The sequence below is a fragment of the Giraffa tippelskirchi genome, chromosome 10 (genome assembly GCF_054371585.1).
Source record: "Giraffa tippelskirchi isolate mGirTip1 chromosome 10, T2T-mGirTip1v1.2.pri, whole genome shotgun sequence".
NCBI lineage: Eukaryota > Metazoa > Chordata > Mammalia > Artiodactyla > Giraffidae > Giraffa > Giraffa tippelskirchi.
This window is the reverse complement of record NC_137284.1, coordinates 125,895,375-125,917,283: the sequence shown is the minus strand read 5'-3', so window position 1 is coordinate 125,917,283 and position 21,909 is coordinate 125,895,375. Positions and strand designations below refer to the sequence as shown.

At 42.6% G+C, this 21,909-nt stretch overlaps 2 long non-coding RNA genes across 2 annotated transcripts in view; one reads left to right on the top strand and one right to left on the bottom strand.

The window, feature by feature from the left end:
- Nucleotides 1–21,909, bottom strand: part of LOC145524706 (uncharacterized) — a 114,872-nt gene that overhangs the window by 77,769 nt on the left and 15,194 nt on the right. The window lies entirely within an intron of this gene.
- Nucleotides 11,186–21,631, top strand: LOC145524207 (uncharacterized). The gene is made up of 3 exons (XR_014067314.1): nt 11,186–11,346; nt 12,652–12,826; nt 19,301–21,631. It is a non-coding gene; the product is annotated as an uncharacterized LOC145524207 (long non-coding RNA).

The following is a 21,909-nucleotide window of genomic DNA, read 5'->3' as shown; positions in this document are numbered from 1 at the left end:
TTGAATTACATGCATTTTTCAGATGAGAAGTTGACACCTAAAGAGATTGCACCACAGTTGGGACTTCCCTGGTGTCCAGTTCTTAGGACTCTGTGCTTTCACTGCAGGGACCACAGGTTCAGTCCCTGGTTGGGGAACTAACATCCCACAAGCCAAAACAAAAAAAAAAGAGAGAGAGAGAATTTGATTTGTAGTACAGCAAGTTATTGATAATGCAAAGATAAACTTTGGTCCACAAACACTGTGTTCATTTTCTCAATGTGATCTTCCCATCTTAAACCCATCATGAAGGAAACTTATTGCAGTCATCATTTGCAACACACACACACACACACACACACACACACACACACACATATATATAATCTTTATGTTGTATACCGTAAGCTTATACAATGTTATCTGTCAATTATATCTCAATAAACCTAGTAGGGGAACCCTATCTTATGCCTCAGACAACATGAACATATCTTTCTAGAATACTTTAGGGGCTTTAAGTGAAAGACATTGGAGAAGTGTGGAGTAATGAATGTTTTCTTGTAGAGTCATTGGCTATCTGTGGGAAGAGATTACCTTAATCACATTCTAACCTTAGGCTCAACCCTTGAAGAAGTTCATAATATCCCTTCTTTGGTTTCACTGCTCTCATGGGCTGAATGAGTGTCAATTAGCAGCTAACTGTCCAAATACCAGTCCGAAAAGAGGAAGTTGAAATAAATGAAGCAAACACAGAAGCCCAGGAGAAAAAGTTGTCCCCTATTAGCCAAGGAATGACTGTCCAGGTTACACTGAGCAAAAAGATTAGAACCAAGCGAAGGACACCAGGACAGTTAACCCTCCTCCTGTCCTCCCCTCCCTTGTCTCAGGGAGGACCCTGAAACAGGGAGGAGTTGGAGTGAGGATAGAGGATTAACTCTTTTCAGTTTAAGTCAGCAACCCAATTCCTGGTGCTACTGTGTTTGGGGGTGACCCCACTCGGGAGGCTCCACTCTCAACCTCCCTCTGACAGGAGGAAAATAATACAAATAACAATGACAACACACTTTGTGTGGATGCCAGGGTCAGATTAGGCGAGACAAGATGGTGAAGTATCCATTCAGAGTGATTTACTTGGTTCAAAACTTGTCCCCAAATGTGGGGATGATGTTTCCTGTTCCTCTAAAAGGAGGGCCCATGACCAGTCCACAAAAATTGCATGTAAATCAAGCAATCTGCAAGATGCTTAACTCTGGGCCTCCTTTTTTAGTGGACTTGACTTCAGAAAAAGAAAAAGCTGACAGTGGCAGTTTCAGACATTTTAAAACTATCCTTCTTTGCCCATCCCACCCCCAAAAGCAACTTCCCATAGACCCTCTCTCTCAGTGTTGCAAGACCTCTATCTAAGGAAGCGCCTTCCAAGTGATTGACTCCGTGCAGGAATATTTATCATTCTCTGACTTGGTAGCCTCTGTTTTCCAGGGTCGTTGTAGTATTACCGAAAGGTAGGGTCCAGCTGCTTGCTGCTTAAAAGCCAATGAACAGGCCAAGTTGGTGGAAAGGAAAGTCTGCTTTATTTCAGATGCCAGCAACTGTGGGGGCGAATGCGGACATCTGTCCAGAGGTTGATTCTCCCCTCACCCCCACCGACAAGCAGAGGGTGTGCCGTGCTGTGTTTAGTCGCTCAGTCATGTCCAGCTCTTTACAACCCCATGGACTGTAGCTCGCTAGGCTCCTTTGCCCATGGGGATTTGCTGGGCAAGGATACTGGAGTGGGTTGACAGCCTGCTCCAAAGAATCTTCACAACCCAGGGATTGAACCCAGGTCTCCCACATTGCAGGAGGATTCTTGATCAGTTGAGCTACCAGGGAAGCCCTGATAAGCAGAGGGTAAGAGCTTTTATAGACAGAGGGAGGGGGCTACATGTAGAAACAGCATGGTCATCTCTGACAGTCATCTTCAGATTGGCCATTGGTGGTCTGACCAGCACCATCTTGGTTGTTTTAGGTACAGTTAATCTTCAGTCCCTGGGTCAGTTTGCTTCCATTTCTTTGAGGCCAACTCTTGGAATTGTGGCAGCTTATGTCATGGGTACAATCTGGTCATCATGTAGTTAACTTCCTCACCTGGGGTTTCAATATCTATAAGACAGCTCACAGGATATGGCTCAGAATACTATCTACAGACCTTGAGAAGAATTTGACTAGGCTTAATGAATACTGTTATTATTTGTTCTCTTTGACTGTTTTCCTTTGTTTCTGAATTTTCTCACTTCTCTGATTAATCTTATTCTCAGACAAAAGGCAGGCTGAAGACATGGTGGGAAAGGACCGCAGGGTCCTGCTCCATTTCAATAACAGATCTTTTCACTTCACCTCTGCTCCTCCCCTTTCTGTCCTCTTGGAGGCCCAGTGGAAGGCGTTTCCTTTAATTTTTAAATCTACTATCTCTATTTTTGAGATGTGATTTTTTCTGGCCCTAGAGAAAAACAGTTCTGAGCACATTGGAGACTTCTGTGAGGGGCAGGGGTTGGGGTTAAACAATAAAAGCCGAACTGGCGGGAATTGTGGCCCCATCACCCTATGGTCTTTGAGCCTGGAGTGATGAAAACTATATTTGCACAACTACTCCTGGAGAAGGAATTTCAGAGCATGTTATTTTCTTCTCCTGCTCCCCTCGTCCAGTCTACATTCCTTGTTGTTGCGTGTACATGCTCAGTCATGTCTGACCCATGGACTCTAGTTCCACCAGGCTCCTCTGTCCATAGATTTCTCCAGGCAAGAACACTGGAGTGGGTTGCCATTTCCTCTCCAGGGAATCTTCTTGACCTAGGGATCGAACCCACATCTCCTGCATCTCCTGCACTGCAGGATGATTCTTCACCTCTTGAGCCATTGAGGCTTCCCAGGTCTACATTCCTGGGTATCTACAATGGTGCAACTAAGACTGTACACTCCAAAAAGCATCTTCACATGAGATTCTTTTTCCTTTATAAAAAGTGTACTTTTTGGCCACTTGAGACCTCAGGAAAGCTACGGTGTAATCCATACCTTCAAGAGTGTCATCTCTCCAGAGAAGGGATCTAGACAATTCAACATCGGCTATCCTTAGCATCGACGGGTAACAGGGCATAGCAAGGACAATGTTTGCCCTTCTTCCCTGTAATCCACCCACTAAATAAGGAGTATCATCATTATGCTTGTTCCAGTCTACAGGTTAGAGCACCAAATGGTCCATTTCCAAGTTCAGTCCTTTAGCGCCACCTGGTGCTAACTATTCTAATCACTCATTTAGCCAATAAAATGAAAAATGCCTTTATATTATATATTTCAAGTCCCAACTACATAAAAGTCTGTTAAGCTCACATAGGAAGGTAAAATTTGGACTGAATAGCAACATTAGTATGGCCGTTCATTCAGTGAATCACAGGGCATGGTTGTTGTTTTTTTGTCATCATTGTTGTTGCCAACGGAACTCCAAAGAGGGGGATTTAAGAGAATGTATCTAAGATATGGTAACTTTTTCAAATTATCAATGAACTGCACTTGATAAGGCACAAGTAATACTTAATTGAAAATCTAATGAGTATAGTGTTCATTGTTAAGGAGTTAATAACTCAAGTAATTAAAATGCTTAATAAAAAGCAAACTTTCCATTATCCATAACAAAGAGTTATGTTTCCTTTTTATTTTTATATTTTAGAATATTCCCATAAAACAGGGATGTTTGTGCCCATCTCTCCATGAGAAGAGGAAAATACAAGAAATAATAGAAGCTGTGATGATTTCAGAATTATCTCAGGACCTTGAAATTACCATTCTGAAAATAAAACTGTTTCTACAAAAGGCAAAAACTATTCAGTACTCAAGGTGTTGTATATATATACATCAAAAGCCGATGTATGTGTTTCATTGTTATACTTTTTCCCAAAATTGAGTGTCACAAACATCCCTATTAATTAAACCAGACTCTGCTACACAGGAATGCACTTTACAAAGAATACGTATTTGCAAATTCTCACATATAACCTGTCCCAAAGGCTCAAGGTCTGAAAGAAATTAGTGACAACTCTGAGCTATAGGATGATAAGAATCATGTCATTTGAAAAATAAGTTTGTCCCTGGTGTATTGTTCTAAACAGAGTGTGGAGACTAAGAGGGAATTTATTAAGCAAAAGCAATGTAATCAAAATAACTGACTTTGGACCATTTATTAATACTATCTGGCCAGCAGTGTTCTTAGTGTTCTTAGAAATGTATCATCTCATTTCACCTTCACAAGCACTTCATGAGGCTGTTACACATCTGATTCTTCTGATTCCTTGTCACTAATTGCTGCTGCTGCTGCTGCTGCTAAGTCGCTTCAGTCGTGTTCGACTCTGTGCGACCCCATAGATGGCAGCCTACCAGGCTCCTCCGTCCCTGGGATTCTCTAGGCAAGAACACTGGAGTGGTTGCCATTTCCTTCTCCATGTCACTAATTACCTCACACACAATTGGTGAATGGGGGTGATGTGTATAACACATCATGCTGTTTCATACCTGATTTTTCCCGGCATGTTAGGGTCTTTAAGCGATCAGAGGCAAGCTTTCTCACAATGAAAGAGGAGGCTTGGCAATAAATAAAGACTTCAAAGAAAAAGAAAACATATATTCAAATGGAGGCTGATTTAGAGTTTTCAAAAACCACTAGTTGGGTGGGATTGATTGGGAGATTGGGACTGACATGCATATCTATCTATAAAATAGATAACTAATGAGAACCTGCTGTAGAGCTCAAGAAACTCTACTCAGTGCTCTATGGTGACCTAAATGGGAAGGTCACCAAGGGTGAGAGGATAGATGTATATGTATGGCTGATTCACTTTGCTGTACAGCAGAAAATAACACGTTGTAAAGCAACTCTGTTGTTGTTGTTCAGTCGCCCAGTCATGTCCAACTCTCTGTGACCCCATGGACTGCAGCACACCAGGCCTCCCTGTCCCTCTCATCTCCTGAAGTTTGCCCAAATTCATGTTCATTGCTTCGGTGATGCCATCCAGCCATCTCATCCTCTGACACCCTCTTCTCCTTCTGCCCTCAGTCTTTCCCAGCATCCCTGGTGCTGGAAAGCAACTACACTCCAATTAAAAAAAACAAACAAACACTAGTTTTCCATTGGGTTAATGCAATTCGTGAAGCTTCAGGTGATAATGAAAAAGCCATGAGATATATTTCCTTATAAAAACTGTGCATTAATGACGATTAGAAACAATGCTCTCCAGGATGCATAACCTATGGTCTGAAGGACCCACAACTGGAAGGAGGAATGTCAAGGTTGCTAAGTATCGGCTAACTGTAATTCTAGGTGCCAATCCCTGAGGAGAACGACACTAGTATTTTATTAGGATTGTTATTATTTTTGTTAGCCCTCTGATGACAATTTCATAGGTTATATTTTGTCTGCCCCAACCCTACTTTTCCCAGGTGACTTTTAGTACATGATTTTTCAGAACACATTTTTTTCTTTCAGGAATGAGTAGATGATAAGTGAGATTAAGGCAGAAACATATACCATCATCATTCCCATTTCACAGCTGAAGAAACTGAGGCACCAAGAATTAAGCAGTCTTTCCAAGATCACACAGCAGCTGTAGGAGGAAGCCACAATTTGGCTACAGGTTTTGCTTTAAAAAAAAAAAAAATTGGCAGCACCACTGGGAATCTTAGTTCCCTGACCAGGGATCAGGCTTGCCCCAATCCCCTCACACCTCCCAGTCCGCATCCCCAGCATTGGAAGTGTGGAGTCTTAACCACTGGACCACCAGGGAAGACCCTGGCCCCATCTTGACTGTAACCTCAGAAATGCCCTGAACCAGAGCAACTAGCTAAGCCATTCCTGTAGTCTCCTGACCCTCAGACCTGTGAGATGATAAATGTCTGTTGCCCTAATCTGCTAAATTTTGGGATAACTTATTATATAGCAATAGATGTATTCTCTAGTAAGTAAAGCAAGTGGCAAAACATTATACACACTCTGATTCCTTTTCTGCTTAGAACATATCAAGGCATAAGTAGAAAACAAATCATAGGTACTGCTATCTCTAGGTGGAGAAACTATTTGTATTTTTCCCCTTTTAACTTATTTTCCTACTTTTCTCCACTGAATCTCTCTGTTTCTATAATAAAAAGCAATGGTTACTTTTGATTTGCTTTATAAATGAAAAATAGGTCAAAGTAGGGAAAAGCTTTGATAATAAGTGAGACACAGAGCTTGTACCAGAGCAAGAACAGTGTCAAAAAAGAAAACACAAGCGATGTTTGAAAGAAGAAAGAGGCAGAACTTGCTGAATGACCTAATGTAGGAGATGAAAGACCAAGAGGAAAAACGGAGTCCACACAGATCTCATTGACTGTGCATTTAGTCACCCTGTTCCATAGTTTCCAAGTCTGGCTGTGTGTCACCTACTATCCCAGGAGCACTGCCCTCTCTCCACTGCGGAGACGTTGATGCATCTACCTTCAGTGCCACTCCGAGACTCTTCAGCCACTGGGCATGAATCTCAGAGAAACTTCTCTCATTTTTCAAGGAAGATGAACAACTACAATCTTAGGAATACTTGCCTTAACTCATATTATCACAGCCCAGGGCTGGATGTCGGTTGTGGTTCAAATTCATTCCATTTGTTGCATAGCTGCTATTCATTAAACATGTTTTGGTGCCAGCACTGAGCTCCACACTTTTTTTTTTTTCCTTTTTTCTTTCTTTTTTTAATGGAAATATAGTTAACTTACAATGTTGTGTTAGTTTCAGGTGTACAGCAAAGTGATTACTAAGATATATAAATATATTCTCTTTTCAGATTCTTCTCCATTACAGGTATTACAAGATAATGAATATAGTTCCCTGTGTGATACAGTAGGACCTGTGTTTATCTATTTTATATACAGTAGTGTGTATCCGTTAATCCCAAACTCCCAGTTTAACCACCTCTGCTTTGCCCTTTGGTGACCATAAAATTGTTTTCTGTGTCTGTGAGTCTGTTTCTGTTCTGTAAATAAGTTCATTTGTATCATTTCTTACATATGATGTCTCAGTTTTTCCTCAAAACTTTTCCTGTAAGTAGTGTAAGTATTCTTTCAGTGATTTAGAGAAGAGGAAACTCTATGTTGAAAGAGGTTACATGACTTTGCTGTTGCTGCTGCTGCGTTGCTTCAGTCGTGTCCGACTCTGTGTGACCCCATAGACGGCAGCCTACCAGGCTCCCCCGTCCCTGGGATTCTCCAGGCAAGAATACTGGAGTGGGTTGCCATTTCCTTCTCCAGTGCATGAAAGGGAAAAGTGAAAGTGAAGTCGCTCAGTTGTGTCCAACTCTTAGCGACCCTGTGGACTGTAGCTTACCAGGCTCCTCGGTCCATGGGATTTTCCAGGCAAGAGTACTGGAGTGGGGTGCCGTTGCCTTCTAGTTAATGGCAGAGCTGGGTGTGAACTCACTTCCATCAAAAGAAACAGAGTAACCCTCTAGCAGCATGTGTACAGCTGACCCAGCATGCCTCCCAGGAAAGACCTGAGTTGCTGGTAGCACAATGGGGCTGTGGGTTTGGTGTTGGTTTTGCTGTTCTGGTGTTTATTTCTTCCCCATTGGCTCAGACGGTAAAGAATCCACCTGCAATAGCAGAGACTTGGGTTCGATCCGTGTGTTGGGAAGATCCCTGGAGAAGGGAACAGCAACCCACTCCAGTATTCCGGCCTGGAAAATTTCATGGACAGAGGAGCTTTGCTACAGTTCATGGTGTCATAAAGAGTCAGACACGACTGAGCAACTTTCACTTCACTTCATTTTTGCTAACGTGAAGGAAGCTGTCAATTGTTTGGTGATAGAAGAAAAGGAAACAACAGTGCTTTTAAACAGCAGACTCTGAATTCTGTCGGTGGGAATATTCACAGAAGAATAGGAACTTCATTAAGCCATAAAAAATGAATAAGTAAATAATGGTTTCCGGAAAAAGGAGACCAAGAAACAGACGTTTCTCAGATCTCACAGGGGTGTTGAGCAGGAATATGAGTAAAAGAAAAATAAAGGTGCATTCTCCCAAGCATCCCTTATTCTGGATGAAAACCAAAGAAGAAAAATGAGAGGAAAGGAGGGAAAGAAGAAGGCCGCTGAAAGGAAAAAGAAACCAGAGAAGGGATATGCTGGGAAGGAATCTGAATGGGGGCAGGGGAGAGAGAGAGGCTGGAGAACTGAGATCAAGGGACTGAAGTAAAGAGAGGGGGAAGGACCAAGGGAAGGAGGGGCGAGGAGCATCCTCGAGTTCCTGCCGGGACTCCCCAGGAGCCCCTTCACAAGTAAGAAAGAGGGCCTTTCTCAAAGAAGCCTTTACATTTTTTCTTTTATAGTCGAAAAGCCTCCAGTCTTCAATGAACTCCAGAAGTTTAAGGACTCTCTTTAATTAGTTTCTTAACCTCCAGAGTGAATAACAAATTTTGCATTATAGACAGACCTCTGTCTCTGATGGTACACACACAAACACACACACACACACACATGCTCACATGCACATACACATATGCAAACACTCTCACACACTCAGGCATACCCATCATGTATGCACAGCCACACCTGCACACTTACACACATATACCCACACCAGTGCCCATTTACACAAATACACACACACTCACATACACACACATACACTCACACCTCTCCATTAGGCACCCCCCAGCTCATCCCTTTTAGTATCTGTGGGCCTGTGCTTTTCCCTGTAGTGGTCCTCCTGGGGCTTTCTCTTCTTGGGAACTGAGCCCTGTGCCTTGAAATTCTAAGACCATTCCCGTACAAAAAAAAGGTTTGTTTTTGCTTTTTTTTTATCTTATATACTCGAAGAAAGCAGTTTAAGATTTGACCAATTCTAACTGATCACCTCACTTTCCAAACCAAAACTTGAGGAAAGAAAGATGGGAGGAGAAACAGAAGAAAGGAGGGAGGGAAATATATAACCCTCACTAAGAGCCTGCAAGGTGCCCATGCTATGCCAAGTGTCTAAATTCATTCAAGCTGCTATAACAGAAATATCACAAACTGGGTGGCTTCCAAATAACAAAAATTTATTTCTCCCAGTTCTGGAAGCTGGGAAGGGGTAAGGGATCTTTCTGGGGTCCCTTTCATAACGGAACTAATCCCATTAGTAAGAGCTCCACCCTCCACCCTGGAGACCTAATCCTAATGCTGTCACCTTGGGGCTTGGGGATTCAACTTCTGAATTGTGGGGGAGCATGAATATCCAGTCCACTGCACTGAGTTCTACATTCATCCTCTCGTATATTTCTTTCTTTTTTTTTTTTTTCATCCTCTCATATATTTCTAAAAACAATTTAAGGAGGTAGATTTATTATCCTCTTTTGAAGATAAGGAAACAGAGGCTCAGAAATGTTAGATCATCTGTCCGAAGGCGCCCAGTTAGCGCCGAACCAGATGTGAACCCAGTCTGCCTGGTTGTGAGTATGGAACTGAGAAATCTGTGTGGGAGGCGGGGGGACAGGGGTGCTACACGTAGGGGTCGCCTGAGCACAGCGCTCCCTGAAGGGAGGCGGTGTCTCGTTTTGCCTCACAGCAGACTTCTTTTGTTCCCTACTCTTGTTTCACTTCCTTATGTTCCTATGCTATCCAGTCATATTTTAAGTATCCTTTGAAGTCTCTGTAAATCTGTTTAAAAAGCAAACTCCTTCAAAAATATATAAATCAATTAATTTTTTTAAAATATGCAGACAGTATAAATTCTAAATCCCCTAAGACCATGGTGGCTCAACGGCAATGACATTGAAGGGGGATTGATTTAGATTTGGGCTGTGAGAGAGGCCTAAGCCTGGCTCCATTCTCCAAATCAGACCTGACCTGCCGTAGGTTTCCTCAGTGAGTCTGGTCAGTTGTTACTGCGCAACGTGTGAGAACAGGATTTCCCACGAGGTGTTTTAGAAAGGTTTTGAAGTGCTTGGGTGAAAAGAACCGTAATACATCTCTCTCTCTCGCTCTCTTTTTATCCCTTGAATGTCAATACCTCACACCTACTTTTCAGTTACCTTTTAAGAGTAGCTGAAATGTGTTGTGCTCCAAAACTGCTGACTCTGAATGAGGAACTGGTCACTGAAATTAAGTGAGGGCTTTTTTCAAAACAGGGAAAGGAGCCCAGTGATGCCCCAGATTTTCTTGTACAAGATAGCTCTTCCTCACCCCACAATAGCAGCAAGGCTTTCGGGTCACAAGCAGGCCCCAAGCAATCAGACAGACCTGAGTTCAAATCCTGCCTTCCATATGAACTAGCTCTGTGCTCTCTGGCAAATTATTTCTCTGCTCTGGCCTCTAATTCCTTGTCTGTGAGATGCAAATCTTAACAGTACCCATCTCAAACTTTGTTATGACAATTAAACCAGATACTGGATATAATGTGATCTGTGAATATGAGTTGCTATTCTCAACATCATTAGCAGCAGCCGTGGCACCATCCTTCAGTTGGGTGTTCATCCTCTTTTTCCCATGTGTCCTTTCTTAGGGCTGACACAACAGAGGTTTTGGGTGATGACGGGATTCATTATGGACCTCACGGGAGGTACTAGGAGCTCCATTTTATCAACAGAAAACATTTCCAAGTCACTCTTCCCCTACCCACTGCAAGGGATCTGACATGATCTTTCTTTAAGCCCTTACCAGCTGTCATCCAATACCACTGCTGCCTCCCCCAGCCTCCTATCTGTAAGATTCACCCAGGCCACTATCCACATGGAAACTGAAGGCAAGGTTCCATGCAGCTAGGAAGGCAAGAAGTCTTGCTGTCCAAATCAAGGAAGACAGAGGTATTAAACACTCAGGACTTCCCTCCAGCTCTTTGTTTCTGCTCTTTATAGAATTTGGATCTTTTTATGGGATTTAGGAGACAGCAGAATTAGGAGGAAAACTGGGGGGAAGAGATTGACATTTGCACAAGCACTTAAGTAGCATTGCTCCTAAGGTGTGTGGGACCCAGGCAAATATTTTTTTAAAGGCCATCTGTCTGTGTAAACAATTTGAGTCACCAAAACTTGTACATTAACACAGCTCGTAGCCCAGTTCCTTGTGATCCCGTGAAAGAAACTCCAATCAATCAACAAGAGCTATCCTCTCTCCAAGCAACCACCCCCAAAAGGTCCCTGCTTCCAGGATGACATCACAAACATGAGGCCCAGGTCTCCTGGGGCATCTAGTCAACCCCACAGAACAGTAGAGGATGGGAAAATGCCCTAAAGGGAGGAATGAGCACCATGGGTCCTGGTACAGGGTCAAGGAGTCCCATTTGGATGGCACTGCTGACTCTGACTCTCCAGTATCAAGGGAGAAATGAGAAAAGTTCAAGGTAGGAACTTCAAAGACCAGATACCCCCGAGGGACAGTGCTGGTCCAGGGACCCTGTTTGCCCAGGTCTCAAGACAGGCCTGCATTTGATTCCAAACTCTGTATGGAAATTTCCCTCTGTGTCAGGCCCCTCTTCTCATAGAGAATGAACGTCTCTTAAATTCTAGGCCATACATTCTCCCCCTTTTTAGTTATCTAATATCTCAAAGACCAAAGCTATGGGTTGTTGTTGTTGTTGTTTAGTTGCTAAATCATGTCCGACTCTTTGCAACCCCATGGACTGTAGTCCTCCAGGCTCCTCTGTCCATAGGACTCTCCCTCCTAATGCTATTACCATGAACTATTTGCCCAATTAGTGACATGGCAGATAGAGATAAAAACAGTTAGGGCTGAATCTAGGACAGAGGGGTCAGCCAGTTTATTTCTACCAGGAACTATTTTCGAGTTCAGTGTTTTTGCTTGAAAAATTGTTTATAACATAACTGGACTCCAGTGTAGGTCTGCCTCTAACATTTGCAGACCTAGGGTAACAATATGAATGGAGGCACCTGGCCCACAGTGCACTCCTTTCTCTGGTTCTTCCTTTGGTTCTGCCCAGATCATGAAAGACCTTCTCCATGTGCATATGGGTATCCCAGCTCACTCAGCCAATCTCTATATCCCACCACCCCTGCCAAACAGCCACTCCTTGGCCACTCTTTGGGTACTTAGGTAGCAGGTACCATTAACCCTCAAAAGGACAGACCTGGAGAAGAAACTCCTGCAACTCTTAGGCAGGGAATTCAGTGTCCCTGGTAGAAACAGGGTGGCATGGGCTCTATGTGGGCACCTCCCTTGGCCTCCAGGACTTCTCATCCCAGGGGAAGGTACAGCTCAAAGAGGGCCAGACCTGGCCCTTGTAAGCGTGGGACCAGAGCAGAGGCCCATCTCCCTAGGCCTGAGAATGATACACTTGTCCCTATAATTTGCAAACCCACACACCAACCTCTAATTTGCTTTTCAGTTTCTACTTCCTCAATCTCCCTCAGCCTACTCCCCTACTACTCCTTTTTTCTCCTATATAAGAATTCCTAGTTCCTATTTTTGAGTCATCCTGATTCTGACCTTGAAGTTGTCTGATTCTGACCTTGAAGTTGTGTTACACACAAAAAAGGAGATATTATATCTTTTTTAGAAGTCTACAGAAACTGAATATTTATGATATGCCACATCAAGATGTCCTGGTAAAGAAATGGAATTCTTGTCACCTATGGCTACTGAAAAATGACTTTCTGGATATACTAGTGGCACTTTTTATCTTTCACAGGCTGACAGATAATGGGATTGCAAGTTTCAAGCAGTAATCTCCCTCATCTGATTGTGGTTTCTGGAAGTAGAAGAAGAAAAAAAAAAAAAGGCAACCAGTTCTATAGAGAGCTGAACAGACAAGCAGACAAAATAACACTGCAGGCAAGAAGTCCCTGTTCTGTAAGAGTTCTGAGGTAACTCACACTCTTTCCAGGGGAATTGGCATTGTTCAGCTTTGTGATGAAAGGGTAAAAGAGAGGCTATAAGATCTGCCCCAGAAATCAAAACCAGGGTTGGCAGACTCCAGAATCAAAGTGCTTTCACATTTCATGATATCCTGATATCACAATATGTGGTCTTAAAAAATAGATCATATCTTTCTTTTCTTTGAAGCCATGTAACACTTTACTTGTAATTTCCTTATGGCAGTTTTGATGTAATAAAAAATAAATATTTGTTCTTTGTCCCCAGTTCCTGTGCTCCTAAAACCCTTGGGATCCCCAGAGTGATAAGAATGTCTTTTATAGGCTATTGCAATGGGGGAAGGGGTTCTAGCTAGCTTCTGGGTGGGGGCTGGTCTCTAGAAAAACCAGGCCTGGATTAGAAGCTTGGAATTATCAGCCCCACCTTTCAACCTCCAGAGAGGGAATAGCGGCTGGAGACTGAGTCCAGTCACCAAAGGCCAATGATTTAACCATTCATGTGTGATGAAATCCCTGAACAACAGGGTTCAGGGCTCTTCTAGGTTGGTGAATATATCCACGTGCTGGGAGGGTGGTACACCCCAACCCCACAGAACAGAAGCTCCCATGCTCAAGACCCTTCTAAACCTCATCATGCGTACCTCTTCCCCTGGTATTCGTTTGTATCCTTCATAATATCCTTTATAATAAACTGGTAAATATAAGTGTGTTCCTGAGTTCTGTGAGCCATCCTAGCAAACTACCACACCTAAGGAGGAGGTTGTGGGAACTCCCAGTTTAGAGCTAGTAGGTCAGGAGTATGGGAGGCCCAGGATTTGTGACAGGCATCTAAAGCAGGGCACAGACTTGTGGGACAGAGTCCTTGAATTAGCAGGTCTGCACTCACTCCAAGTAGTATTGGAACTGAATTGAATCACTGAACATCAAGCTAGTTGTCTGAAGAATCAGAGACTTGACCGTTGGTGTGAAAAACATCCCGGAGTAGTTATTTGGCACTGCCGTATATTATAGTCATTTGTGCTGGTTTTTCCCTCCTATTGGTTGTATTTTCTTTGAGGGTAAAACCTGGGTCATATTTATCATTGTAATTCTTATGATACCTAACACAGGGCCTGGCCTACAATAAAAGATTAATGAATAGTGTTGAATAGGTTCAAATTTGTTCGGCTGACAGCTCCTTGGGTCTTCTTATGCTGGTGAAGGTTTAGGAAGATTGGGCTGGGTCAGATTGGGTGATGGCTTGTAGTCACAAGGCATTTGAAGATCACAGCATTCACCAAGGATGTGTCTCCAAGCTTTCTCACCCACAACAACATAGAAAGAACGGGAAGGGCTACTATAAAAAGTAGAGACTGGGCAACAAGCTGAGTCCAGTCATGAAGTAACTGGCTCTGAGCCATAGTACCTGGCAGTTTGGTAACTCAGATTCATGCTTCAGCAATATTTTGCACTTTGCCACATAGAATGGACTTCCAGATCACACTCAAGTGACTTAAACTTCAGTGTTACAATCATAAATGGCCAGAGTCTACTATGTGGGAAAAATTGCTGCACATTCCATCAACTGAGAAGGAAAGGAAGGGAGAAAAGGAGGTAGGGACTGCACGACCAATCAGTGCAACATGTAAGACAAATGCCACACAGAACAGTCTTAACTGGACAAGCCATGGACATGAGTGCCCGCCAAGGCTCAAATTCTAAAATGCTTCAATTCTTCAATTCAGCCTGAGGAAACTCATACTAGTTGTAGCAAAGGATTCAATAAAGCAAGACCTGACTGGATTCCCAACTCTTAACTACAAAAGACCATTTTATGGGGTTTGTAGCTATTTTAGTTCACTCCCTGGACCAGAGTCCATTTGACTCCCTGTAGGATAATCTCCCATATATCACCCAATCTATTTTCAAAAGCCTCAGGTGGTGGGATTTTTAGAGCTCCCCTTGGGAAGTTATTCTTAAGGTTGAACAGCCAGGGTGTTTTTCCTGATATTGAACATCCATCTCTCCTTTTCTTAACGTCATCCCCATTATCCTGTGGCATAAGCTCCTGCTCACTGTCTTCTCTCTTAGTGTTTACTGATGCATTTCCCAGGCATACTTACTTCAGCATCTATGCACTAGAGCCTCAGAGATCAAGAAACGACTGAGAAATGAAATGACAAATAAAGGCACTTCCCAAAAAAAAAAAACAAAAAAAAAAAAAATAAAATAAAGGCACTTCCCATCTGGCTGGCATAAGCAGAAACGAAATGGGAGCCTAAAATCTCAATAAAGAAGGGATCATCATCAATCCACACTCTGTTGTGGCAGAGCCCCACAACAACAGTGGAATTACTCTGCGGGGAGTGATCCTCTGCCAGTGGGACCCTGTTCTCGCTGTGATTCATTTTCCCAACCTCATGAGCCCAACTTCCCCAAAAATGATTTTATGAAACACCAAATCTATCTTAACATTAGTTCAGTTCAGTTCAGTTGCTCAGTCGTGTCTGACTCTTTGCGACCCCATGAATCACAGCACGCCAGACCTCCCTGTCCATCACCAACTCCCGGAGCTTACCCAAACCCATGTCCATCGAGTCGGTGATGCCATCCAACCATCTCATCCTCTGTCGTCCCCTTCTCCTCCTGCTCCTAATCCTACCCAGCATTAGAGTCTTTTCCAATGAGTCAACTCTTCACATGAGGTGGCCAAAGTATAGGAGTTTCAGCTTCAACATCAGTCCTTCCAATGAACACCCAGGACTGATCTCCTTTAGGATGGACTGGTTGGATCTCCTTGAAGTCCAAGGGACTCTCAAGAGTCTTCTCCAACACCACAGTTAAAAAGCATCAATTCTTCGGCACTCAGCTTTCTTCACTGTCCAACTCTCACATCCATACATGACCACTGGAAAAAACATAGCCTTGACTAGATGGACCTTTGTTGACAAAGTAATGTCTCTGCTTTTAAATATGCTATCTAGGTTGGCCATAACCTTCCTTCCAAGGAGTAAGCGTCTTTTAATTTCATGGCTGCAATCACCATCAGCAGTGATTTTGGAGCCCAAAAAAATAAAGTCTGACACTGTTTCCCCATCTATTTCCCATGAAGTGATGGGACCAGATGCCATGATCTTAGTTTTCTGAATGTTGAGCTTTAAGCCAACTTTTTCACTCTCCTCTTTCACCTTCATCAAGAGGCTCTTTAGTTCTTCTTCACTTTCTGCCATAAGGGTGGTGTCATCTGCATATCTGAGGTTATTGATATTTCTCCCGGCAATCTTGATTCCAGCTTGTGTTTCTTCCAGCCCAGCGTTTCTCATGGTGTACTCTGCATAGAAGTTAAATAAGCAGGGTGACAATATACAGCCTTGATGTACTCCTTTTCCTATTTGGAACCACTCTGTTGTTCCATTTCCAGTTCTAACTGTTGCTTCCTGAGCTGCATACAAGTTTCTCAAGAGATGGGTCATATGGTCTGGTATTCCCATCTCTTTCAGAATTTTCCACAGTTTATTGTGATCCACACAGTCAAAGGCTTTGGCATAGTCAATAAAGCAGAAATAGATGTTTTTCTGGAACTCTCTTGCTTTTTCGATGATCCATTGGATGTTGGCAATTCGATCTCTGGTTCCTCTGCCTTTTCTAAAATCAGCTTGAACATCTGGAAGTTCACGGTTCATGTATTGCTGAAGCCTGGCTTGGAGAATTTTGAGCATTACTTTACTAGTGTGTGAGATGAGTGCAATTGTGTGGTAGTTTGAGCATTCTTTGGCATTGCCTTTCTTTGGGATTGCAATGAAAACTGACCTTTTCCAGTCCTGTGGCCACTGCTGCATTTTCCAGGTTTGCTGGAATATTGAGTGCAGCACTTTCACAGCATCATCTTTCAGGATTTGAAATAGCTCCACTGGAATTCCATCACCTCCACTAGCTTTGTTCATAGTGATTCTTTCTAAGGCCCACTTGACTTCACATTCTAGAATGTCTCGTTCTAGGTGAGTGATCACACCATCCTGATTATCTGGGTCATGAAGATCTTTTTTGTACAGTTCTTCTGTGTATTCTTGCCATCTCTTCTTAATATCTTCTGCTTCTGTTAGGTCCATACCATTTCTGTCCTTTATCGAGCCTATCTTTGCATGAAATGTTCCCTTGGTATCTCTAGTTTTCTTGAAGAGATCTCTAGTCTTTCCCATTCTGTTGTTTTCCTCTATTTCTTTGCATTGATCACTAAGGAAGGCTTTCTTATCTCTCCTTGCTATTCTTTGGAACTCTGCATTCAGATGGGAATATCTTTCCTTTTCTCCCTTGCTTTTTGCTTCTCTTCTTTTCACAGCTATTTGTAAGGCCTCCTCAGACAGCCATTTTGCTTTTTTGCATTTCTTTTCCATGGGGATGGTCTTGATCCCTGTCTCCTGTACAATGTCACGAACCTCTCTCCATAGTTCATCAGGCACTCTGCCTATCAGATCTAGTCCCTTAAATATATTTCTCACTTCCACTAAATAATCATAAGGGATTTGATTTAGGTCACACCTGAATGGTCTAGTGGTTTTCCCTACTTTCTTCAATTTAAGTCTGAATTTGGCAATAAGGAGTTCATGATCTGAGCCACAGTCTGCTCCAGGTCTTGTTTTGCTGACTGTATAGAGCTTCTCCATCTTTGGCTGCAAAGAATATAATCAATCTGATTTTGGTGTTGATCATCTGGTGATGACTGCAGCCATGAAATTAAAAAGACGCTTGCTCCTTGGGAGAAAAGCTATGACCAACCTAAACAGCATATTAAGAAGCAGAGACATTACTTTGCCAACAAGGGTCCACCTAGTCAAGGCTATGGTTTTTCCAGTGGTCATGTATGGATATGAGAGTTGGACTATAAAGAAAGCTGAGCAATGAAGAATTGATGTTTTTGAACTGTGGTGTTGGAGAAGACTCTTGAGAGTCCCTTGGACTGCAAGAAGATCCAACCAGTCCATCCTAAAAGAAATCAGTCCTGAGTATTCATTGGAAGTACTGATGCTGAAGCTGAAACTCCAATCTTTTGGCCACCTGATGTGAAGAACTGACTCATTTGCAAAGACCCTGATGCTGGGAAAGATTGAAGACTGGAGCAGAAGGGGACAACAGGATGAGATGATTGGATGGCATCACCGACTCGATGGACATGAGTTTGAGCAAGCTCTGGGACTTGGTGATGGACAGCAAAGCCTGGCATGCTGCAGTTCACAGGGTCCCAAAGAGTTGGATACGACTGAGGGACTGAATTGATTCCTCTCTCCCTCTCTTTATCTGTATGCTTCTCACTTTCTATCTTAAATTATGGTTTTCTGAAGTTCATAACTTATTTTCCAAGCTAGATAATAAGCTCTTTGCTGGCAAGGAGCTTACCCCTACTATGAAAGGGTAAGCTCACGCTCAAGTCAGAGATATATTGTGATCCATCTTTGAATTATCTTTGTATTCACAACCTGGTATGGTGTTTGGCACTTAGTATTCACAGAATGAAGACATGAATGAAAATCAATCAATCTCAATATAGTGAAACCCACCAGACTAAAGAGAGCAATTAATATCTGAAATGAACATGCAAAATTTGCTAAGTGGAGTAGAAGGTGTATTCCTTTCTACACACGGGGCTTGCATTAGTCAGGGTTCTCCAGAGAAACAGAACAAGAAGGATACATACATAGAGAGAAGTATGAGGAGATTTGTTCTAGGACCTGGTTTATGTGATTATGGAGGTTGAGAAGTCCCACAATCTGCTGTTTGGAAGCTAGAAAATTAGGGAAGCTGCAGGTGTAATTCAGCCCCAGTCAGAAGGCCTGAGAACCAGGAGGCTGATGGGGTAAGTTCCAATCTACATCAGAAAGACCAAGAAGCAGAAGCACCAATGTCCAAGGGCAGGAGAAGATGGAAGGCCCAGCTTAGGCAGAGAGAGCAAACTCCTCCACCAGTTTGTTCTATTCCGGCCCTCAACAGATTGAAGGATCCCCACCTGCATTGAGGAGGGTAAACTTCTTTACTCAGTCCCCTGATTTAAATGTGGGTCTTCTCCTGAGATACCCTCACAGACACACCCAAAATAATGTTTCACCAATTATCTGGACATCCCTTAAGCCTAATCAAGTTGATACAAAAAGTTAACCATCACAGGGTTCGTAGGGATATCAAATCTATTTGGCAGTGCTTATCACTCAATTTATTTTTTGCCTAGAATCCTGGTTTAGAAACTTTTGAATCAGAATCAACCCACAAAGAATAAAAGAAACAGCTCAAACTTTTCCTCCTAATAAGATGATTATTGCTTAATCTTTTGCCCCCAAACCTGCAAAGCTTTTGAGAGCAGTTATAAAGTGCTTTCTCAAACTTGTAGACCACAAACCAACTTCTGTGGCTAGGCAATCTCCATTATCCATTATCCAGTGATTTGGGAAGATGTGAAAGCTTTGCCAATATTTGGTGATTTATACTTTCCTACAGGAGCTGAAAACAGAAAATGTAGACATTTTCAAACCATGAAACTTGGCAAATTCCACTCACACCTGTCATCCCGAAAGATTGAACACAATCCCTGCCTCTCTCCACATGAAGAACTGCTGAACAACTCTGGGAAAATGATTTTCCCCTGAACTCAAGGGATGGTGAGAAACCCTAGAGAAGAGAAACAAGAAAAGAAGCAAAAGGAAGACTAGAATACTGATCTACATTAAGCTGACTCAACTAAATAAACAGTGAGACTCAACTGCTACACTTCACAATTCAGAGGGATGCTTCCATTTTATTGCTATCACAAATTCTGACCAAAAAGTGACAGCATATTAGCATTTCAATCAAGGTAGTTTCATACAGACATGCACATACACACACACACAATGTGCAAGCACACACTCTCATGTACACATCTCTTGGCCAGCCCACTCAGCGAAAGCTTTATGAAAGGAAAGCCTGGAGGATGTCCACAGACCGCTGACAAGATTCAAAGGGATGGAATTTTACAAATCTTTATAAAAGAACCAGGAGCCTTGCCAATGGGAATTTGAAATATGTCCCTCCACTCCTCTGGCTGTACAGAAGAAAAAAATCATAAACCACTTGCAGAGGATATACATTCCCACAGAACACATCGCCCTCAAGCTAAATGCTCAGTCTTTTCTTCTTCCTTAAGAAGTAGGAATCAGTGACATTACTGGGGCAATACAGATCCGCCTGACTCCTTCAATCACTTGGCAAATTATAAAACAGGGCTATGTCACTTCAGCTATTGAAATAAGGAGGCAAGTCAGCATTACCAAATAAGCACGTGCAGTGCAACGGTATAAGAAATGGGGCAATATTTCAAGTGCTTGGGAAGTGACAAATTTTATGTTGAGCCACATCCACTGCAGGGCACCATATGATATTTCTTCAGGTGCCGACACTGCAGGAGGGTAAGCTGTTTCGTGCACATTTGTAAAGTATTTCTATTCCACCAGCTTTCTTGCCTGTCAGAAAAATAATAGCGGTTCTTTGCACTTATGCCAGATGAGTTTTATAATAGAAGCCATGGCCTGTTTCTAAGTAAATTATTAAATCACCAGCTTTTTAGTGAAATGGAATTGTCTACACTGATCTTCCAGATAAAAGATGCTGTTTTTTAGAAAATGATTGTCGCAGAATAGAAGAATTAATTCAACCACATGCTTCTGAAGATTGTGGAAAGTGAAGTAAAAACCAGAACTTATTGAGTGAAATGCCAGACACTGAGTATGCACTCGCTATGCAATTTCACTAAATCCTAATATCAATCTACAAGGAAAGAACAACTACCCCCATATCATAGAGGAAGCAGTCAAACAGGCTAAAACACTTGCCCAGGAACACAATGCTCAGAAGTGGCAGAAATGAGACTTGAAAATCTGGGTCTTATGAAAACCTACCCTCTTCAAATGCTGTATGCTAACTGCCAACTTGGATCAAAGTGGCCTAGATAATCTTGCCCTGGTTTTTGTACCAATGCCAACATGTATTCATGCATATAGACTATATGCTCTCACATAACTGCTGTTCATAATCACAGGTATGGTCAGAAGAATTTTTTTAAAGAGTTGAGTGGGAAGCTAAGGGTCATCTAATTCATCCTTCCGTTTGTTCATTTATTCATTCAACAAATATTTATTGGGTCTTCCCTGGTAGCTCAGCTGGTAAAAAATCCGCCTGCAATACAGGAGACCCTGGTTCGATTCCTAGATCAGGAAGACCTGCTGGAGAAGGAATAGGCTACTCACTCCAGTATTCTTGGGCTTCCCTGGTGGCTCAGACAGTAAAGAATCGGCCTGCAATGTGGGAGACTTGGGTTCGATCCTTGGGTTGAGAAGATCCCCTGGAAAAGGGAATGGATGTCCACTCCAGTATTCCAGCCTGGAGAATTCCATGGACTGTATAGTCCATGGGATCACAAAGAGTCGGACAAATATTTATTGAGTGCCTATAGGTCATGCACTGTTATAGACACTGAGAACATAGGATTAAACAAAACATATAGCATCTCTAGAGTCAGAGATATTCTATTCCAATTGTGAAGACAGGTAATAAATAATACCTTTACTATTGTGAAACCTAGAAGACACTGGGTTAACCAAGTGATGATGGTTAACATTTGCAGTATGTCAGGTGGATGTCATTTATCCCCGATAGGATGTGATTAAAAGGGTACCTCTCAGGACTCTCCTAGTAGTCCAGTGGTTAAGACTCCATGCCCGTAATGCAAAGGGCACAAGTTCAATCCCTGGTTGGGGAACTAAGATCCCACATGCCACACAGCACACCCAAAAAGAAGAAAGAAAGAAACTGCCAGACCGTTTTACTAGTAGTATCATGTCCTAAAATAATATGACATGTAAACTTTTTAGCATGTAATATCATGCGGGGAGTACTTGAGAGTTCCAGTTCCTTCATATCCTCATGAGAAACTAGCATGGTCAGTGTTTTCAATCCAGGCCATCCTAATAGGTGTGTGAGTGCATGCTCAATGGCTCAATCATGGCTGCCTCCTTGCAACCCCATGGACTGTAGTCCACCAGGCTCCTCTGTCCATGGGATTTTCCAGGCAA